This window comes from Prunus avium, chromosome 7, assembly GCF_965620075.1.
Source record: "Prunus avium chromosome 7, drPruAviu1.hap1.1, whole genome shotgun sequence".
Classification (NCBI taxonomy): domain Eukaryota; kingdom Viridiplantae; phylum Streptophyta; class Magnoliopsida; order Rosales; family Rosaceae; genus Prunus; species Prunus avium.
The window spans coordinates 9,424,473-9,430,710 of record NC_142290.1 but is presented as its reverse complement, the minus strand read 5'-3'; the positions used below and the strand labels follow the sequence as shown (position 1 = coordinate 9,430,710).

General features: G+C 40.0%; 1 non-coding gene across 1 annotated transcript; it reads right to left on the bottom strand.

Moving 5' to 3' along the window:
* Nucleotides 1-1,187: 1,187 nt before the first annotated feature.
* On the bottom strand, nucleotides 1,188-1,294 carry LOC148292990 (small nucleolar RNA R71). Its single transcript, XR_015826000.1, has one exon. It is a non-coding gene; the product is annotated as a small nucleolar RNA R71 (small nucleolar RNA).
* Between the last annotated feature and the right edge of the window lie 4,944 nt (nucleotides 1,295-6,238).

Here is a 6,238-nt window from a genome sequence, read left to right as displayed (position 1 = left end):
GGGAATTAGGAACACAAGGTTAGGACCAAACACCATGGCCTAATCATACTTTAGCTAGAATCAATCTTTGAATCTGAATTAGACTTGTTACTTGAATCTTTATAACCCAGAATTGAATTGTTATGGTGAATCGAATGCCCTAGTCTCCAAACCTGTGTTTTAACCTTCAAAACCACCCTTTGTTACTTTTGTTTACTTGCTTTCCGTTGCAATTTCAGTTTGTTCATTTCTTTCTATAATCACAAGCATTCTCACTTCAAAGTTCATTTTAATCTTGCTGCATTTGTTTTCAAACTCACTCTTGCTTTAAATAGATTTAACTTCCTAACTTCTTGAATTCGGTAATCTAAAGTACATAACTAATTTGAACTTCTCAGTCTTCGTGGGTACGACCTCGTACTTGTCTTGCTATACTACTAATTGCCCCGTACAATTGCGAGTTAACATATTATTAACAAAAAATTTTGGCGCCGTTGCCGGGGACTGAACGAAAGTTCTTCCCTGGTTATGTGCCCAAGGTTACCCTATTCTTTTTAGTGTTTCTAATTAATCTAATTTTCTGTTTCAGATAGTTTATGTCTAACAGGCCATTCCTTGAACAAGTGAGGTCTTCGTTCCAACGTTCCAGATCTTTGAACGCAGGACCATCATTGCAACCAAATCGTGTGACCTCTGAAATTCAGAATCGTCTAGAAAGGGAGTTGTCAACTGCAAAAGAGCAAGCTCTTGCTACATTTACAAGTCTTGCTCTCCACACTGAACTTCCTGGTTCTTCACTTTCAAATTCGGAAGCAAGTTCAGACCAAGAAGAAGAAGAAATGATGGCTGCCATTGAGTTCATGGGAGAACTTGATATCCCAACAATTCCAGCATCTCCTTCAAGCATTTTGCTGCCCACTGTAGCTCGAAATTATGAGCTTAAATCTTCTCATCTTAATATGCTACCCTCCTTTTATGGTTTACCTAATGAAGATCCATTAACTCATATAAAGGATATTTTTAATGTTGTGAGTTCTTTTCCCTTGACAGGTGTGACAGAAGATCAACTTCGAATGAGAGTGTTTCCATACACTTTAAAGGATAAGGCGAAGTATTGGTTGAATTCTTTGAAGCCTGGTTCACTCACTACATGGGCTGCCATTCAAAAGAAGTTCCTGGAAAAATACTTCTCCACGCAAAAGACCGACATGCTTAGGGACAAGATCTTATTATTTGCACAGCAAGATGATGAATCATTTTGTGAAGCATGGGAGAGATTCAATGGGCTGCTCAACCAATGTCCTCATCATGGGATTCCATTGAAGCTTCAAATGCGTATGTTTTATAAAGGACTAACCCCTTCTAGTCATAATATAGTCACCAATTTTGCAGGTGGTTCTTTTAAAACCAAAACTCCAGAAGAAACGTACGAACTCTTTGCAGGTGGTTCTTTTAAACCCAACATACGGATACAAGAGGTAAACGTGTTATTAGTGGTTCTAATGATGCTTCTAGTGTGCAAATTTCAAAACTGGAACAAAAGCTAGATGCTCTTCTTGCATTGAACTCAAGAAACCCTCTGAAGGAAGTGTGTAGCATCTGCGAAACTCATGACCATGCTACCATAGCTTGTCCACTTGGGGCTGGATATCCAGAATTTGTGCAAGAGCAAGCTAAGGTGGTAAATTCCTACAACCAAGGTCCAAGAAATGATCCATACTCTCAAAGTTATAATCCAGGTTGGAGGAATCATCCAAACTTTTCATGGAGGAATACTCAGAATCAAGCCAATCCCCCTTCATTCCAAAAGCCACAACAAACATCATCATTGGAGGATATAGTTAAGCAGATGGCAATCAACCAATCCAATTTCCAACAAACTACACAAGCTGCCATTGCCAAATTGGAAGTTCAAATAGGCCAAATAGCTGCTGAAATATCTCAAAGAGAGCTTGGGAAATGGCCAAGCCAAACTAAGATCAATCCAAAGAACCCAGAAGCCAAGGCCATTCATGTGCTCAGATCAGGTAAGATCATTGATAATAAAGATGATTCTAATCTTTCAAATGATGTTGTGATTGTAGAAGATGAAGAGGAGGAGACCATGGCCACGGAAGGAGAACAACTCAAAACTTCTCAATCTACTCCTAAGGCCAAATCAGATTCTCAGAAATCCGATCAATTCCAATTGCATAAAAGGGATGACAAATTTGTGCCACCACATCTTCAAGAAGATAGATACGTGCCACCCGCATCATATGTTCCACAGATTCCATTTCCAGGCCGTCTTAAGAAAGCAAAGCAAGATAAGACTTTTAAAGAGATTTATGATATTTTGAGTAAAGTTAATATCAATTTGCCTTTGCTTGATCTTATTGAACAGATTCCTGCATATAGAAAATTCATCAAGGACTTGAAAACTCACAAGCTCAATTTCGCTCCAAATGAAGGAGTAAAGCTCGACCAGAATATAAGTGCTGTATTGCAAAGGAAGCTTCCACCAAAACTAGATGATCCTGGCAGCTTTGACATTCCCATTAACATTGGAGGCAAGAAGGTTGGAAGAGCCATGTTGGACTTGGGAGCAAGCATCAATCTAATGCCATATTCAGTATATCAAGAGCTTGGCTTAGAAGGGATGAAGAAGACTTCAATGCGACTTGAACTAGTTGATCATTCTATAAAATATCCAAAAGGTATTGTAGAAGATATTCTAGTTCAAGTTAATACACTAATTCTCCCTGCTGATTTTGTAGTGATGGACATGGAAGACAATCCAAATGGAGATCGTGTTGATCCCATTCTCCTAGGCAGGCCATTCATGGCCACTGCAGACACAATCATCAAAGTGAAAGATAGCACCCTCTCCATGACTGTTTTGGGTGAAACTGTTGAATTTAAAATGCTTAATGCTCTATCTCAACCTTCTATCTCTCTTGATTCTTGCTTTTCAATTGATGTTGTGGATCATGAGGTTTCTTCCAAAATTTTGCAGAGAAAGTCTAATGATGCTCTAGAAGCTGTCTTAACACAAGAAGAGGAAGATCTTTGTGAACTGGAGTTCCAAGAAGTGGTGGCTGCCTTAGAAGTATTTCCGCCATACCCACCATCCTTTAGGCCACCAATCGAGCCTCTTGGACCATCATCCATGAAATTGGAGCCATCCATTGTCATCCCACCAAAGCTAGAACTTAAACCTCTTCCCAATCATCTCAAATATACATATTTGGGTGCTAACGAAACTCTCCCTGTTATAATTGCTGCAGGTCTCTCCTCACATGAAGAAGAGAGCTTAATTAAAGTTCTAAAAGAGCATAAAACAGCCATTGGGTGGACCATAGCAGACATTAAAGGAATTAGTCCAAGCATGTGCATGCACCGGATTTTAATGGAAGAAGACAGCAAACCATCCCGTGATGCCCCAAAGGAGGCTAAATCCCAACATGAAAGAGGTGGTTAGAGCTAAAGTTTTAAAGCTACTCGATGTAGGAATCATCTACCCAATTTCAGATTCTAAGTGGGTGAGCCCTGTGCAAGTTGTTCCAAAGAAGTCCGGAATCACCGTTGTGAAGAATGAGAAGAATGAGCTAGTTCCTACACGAACTGTCACTGGTTGGAGAGTTTGCATTGATTACAGGAAGTTGAACACATCCACTAGAAAAGATCATTTCCCCTTGCCTTTTATTGATGAAATGCTTGAACGTTTATCTGGCCATGCTTACTATTGTTTTCTTGATGGTTTTTCAGGTTATAATCAAATTCCCATTGCTCCGGAAGACCAAGAGAAAACCACATTCAAATGCCCATTTGGTACGTTTGCTTATAGAAGGATGCCATTCGGTTTGTGCAATGCCCCAGCAACTTTCCAAAGATGCATGATGTCAATCTTTTCAGATATGGTGGAACGATTCATCAAGGTATTTATGGATGATTTTTCAGTTTTTGGTTCCTCTTTTGATAATTGTCTTCACCACTTGTCTCTAGTGCATAAAAGATGCCAGGAAACAAATCTGATTTTGAATTGGGAGAAGTGTCACTTCATGGTGAGACAAGGCATTGGTGAGTTTTGGGTGAAATCCATTCGCTAGAACTATGCAATACACCAACCACTCCAATTAGGAACGAACTGCCTTTCAAATGGAATTGTCCAATTCCTTACACCTATTGACATCGGATCGTGCCCAAATCTTGGGAAACATCATAATATGGCGGGAGGAGTCATTTGGTGAGTTTTGAGTGAAATCCAATCGCTAGAACTATGCAATACACCAACCACACAAATTTCGAACGAACTGCGTTGGAACATGAATTGTCCAATTTCTTACACCTATTCATATCGGATCGAGCCCAAATCTTGGGAAACATCATAACAAGGTGGGAGGAGTCATTTGGAGACTTTCGAGCGAAATCCAATCGCTAGAACCATGCAATACACCAACCACTCAAATTCGGAACGGATTGCGTTGGAACATGAATTGTCCAATTTCTTACACCTATTGATATCGGATCGAGCCCAAATCTTGGGAAACAACATAATACGGTGGGAGGAGTCATTTGGTGAGTTTTGAGTGAAATCCAATCGCTAGAACTATGCAATACACCAACAACTCCAATTTTGAACGAATTGCGTTGGAACTTGAATTGTCCAATTTCTTACACCTATCGATATCGGATCGAGCCCAAATATTGGGAAACATCATAATATGGTGGGAGGAGTCATTTGGTGAGTTTTCAGTGAAATCCAATCGCTAGAACTCTGCAATACACCAACCACTCCAATTTGGAACGAAGTACGTTTCAAATTGAATTGTCCAATTTCTTACACCTATTGATATCGGATCGAGCCCAAATCTTGGGAAACATCATAATAAGGTGGGAGGAGTCATTTGGAGAGTTTCGAGTGAAATCCAATCGCCAGAACCATGCAATACACCAACCACTCCAATTTGGAACGAACTGCCTTCGTAGTTGAATTGTCCAATTTCTTACACCTATTGTGATCAGATCGAGCCCAAAACTTGGAATGGAGTTGTCCAATTTCTTACACATATTGACATCAGATCGATGTCAAATGGAATTGTCCAATTTCTTACACATATTGACATCGGATCGAGCCCAAATCTTGGGAAACATCATAATATGGTGGGAGGAGTCATTTCGTGAGTTTTGAATGAAATCCAATCGCTAGAACTATGCAATACACCAACCACTCCAATTTGGAACGAACTGGGTTGGAACATGAATTGTCCAATTTCTTACACCTATTGCTATCGGATCGAGCCCAAATCTTGGGAAACAACATAATATGGTGGGAGGAGTCATTTGGTGGGTTTTGAGTGAAATCCAATCGCTAGAACTATGCAATACACCAACCATTCCAATTTGGAACGAACTGCGTTGGAACTTGAATTGTCCAATTTCTTACACCTATTGATATCGGATCGAGCCCAAAACTTGGGAAATGTCATAATACGGTGGGAGGGGTCATTTGGTGAGTTTTGAGTGAAATCCAATCGCTAGAACAATGCCATACACCAACCACTTCAATTTGGAACGAACTGCGTTGGAACTTTAATTGTCCAATTTCTTACACCTATTCATATCGGATCGAGCCCAAAACTTGGGACACATCATAATATGGTGGGAGGAGTCATTTAGCTAGCTTTGAGTGAAATCCAATCGCTAGAAGTATGCAATACACCAACCACTCCAATTTGGAATGAACTGCCTTTCAAGTTGAATTGTCCAATTTCTTACCTCTATTGATATCGGATCGAGCCCAAAACTTGGGCAACATCCTAATATGGTGGGAGGAGTCATTTGGTGAGTTTTGAGTGAAATCCAATCGCTAGAACTATGCAATACACCAACCACTCCAATTTGGAAAGATGCCTTTAAAATGGAATTGTCCAATTTCTTACACCTAATAAGTTGGAAAGAACTGCGTTGGAACTTGAATTGTCCAATTTCTTACACCTATTGATATCGGATCGAGCCCAAAACCTGGGAAACATCATAATATGGTGGGAGGAGTCATTTGGCTAGTTTTGAGTGAAATCCAATCGCTAGAATTACGCAATACACTAACCAGTACAATTTCTTACACCTATTAATATCGGATCGATCCCAAATCTTGGGAAACATCGTCATATGGTGAGAAGAGTCATTTGGTGAGTTTTGAGTGAAATCCAATCCCTAGAACTATGCAATACACCAACCACTCCAATACGGAACGAACTGCGTTGGGACATGAATTGTC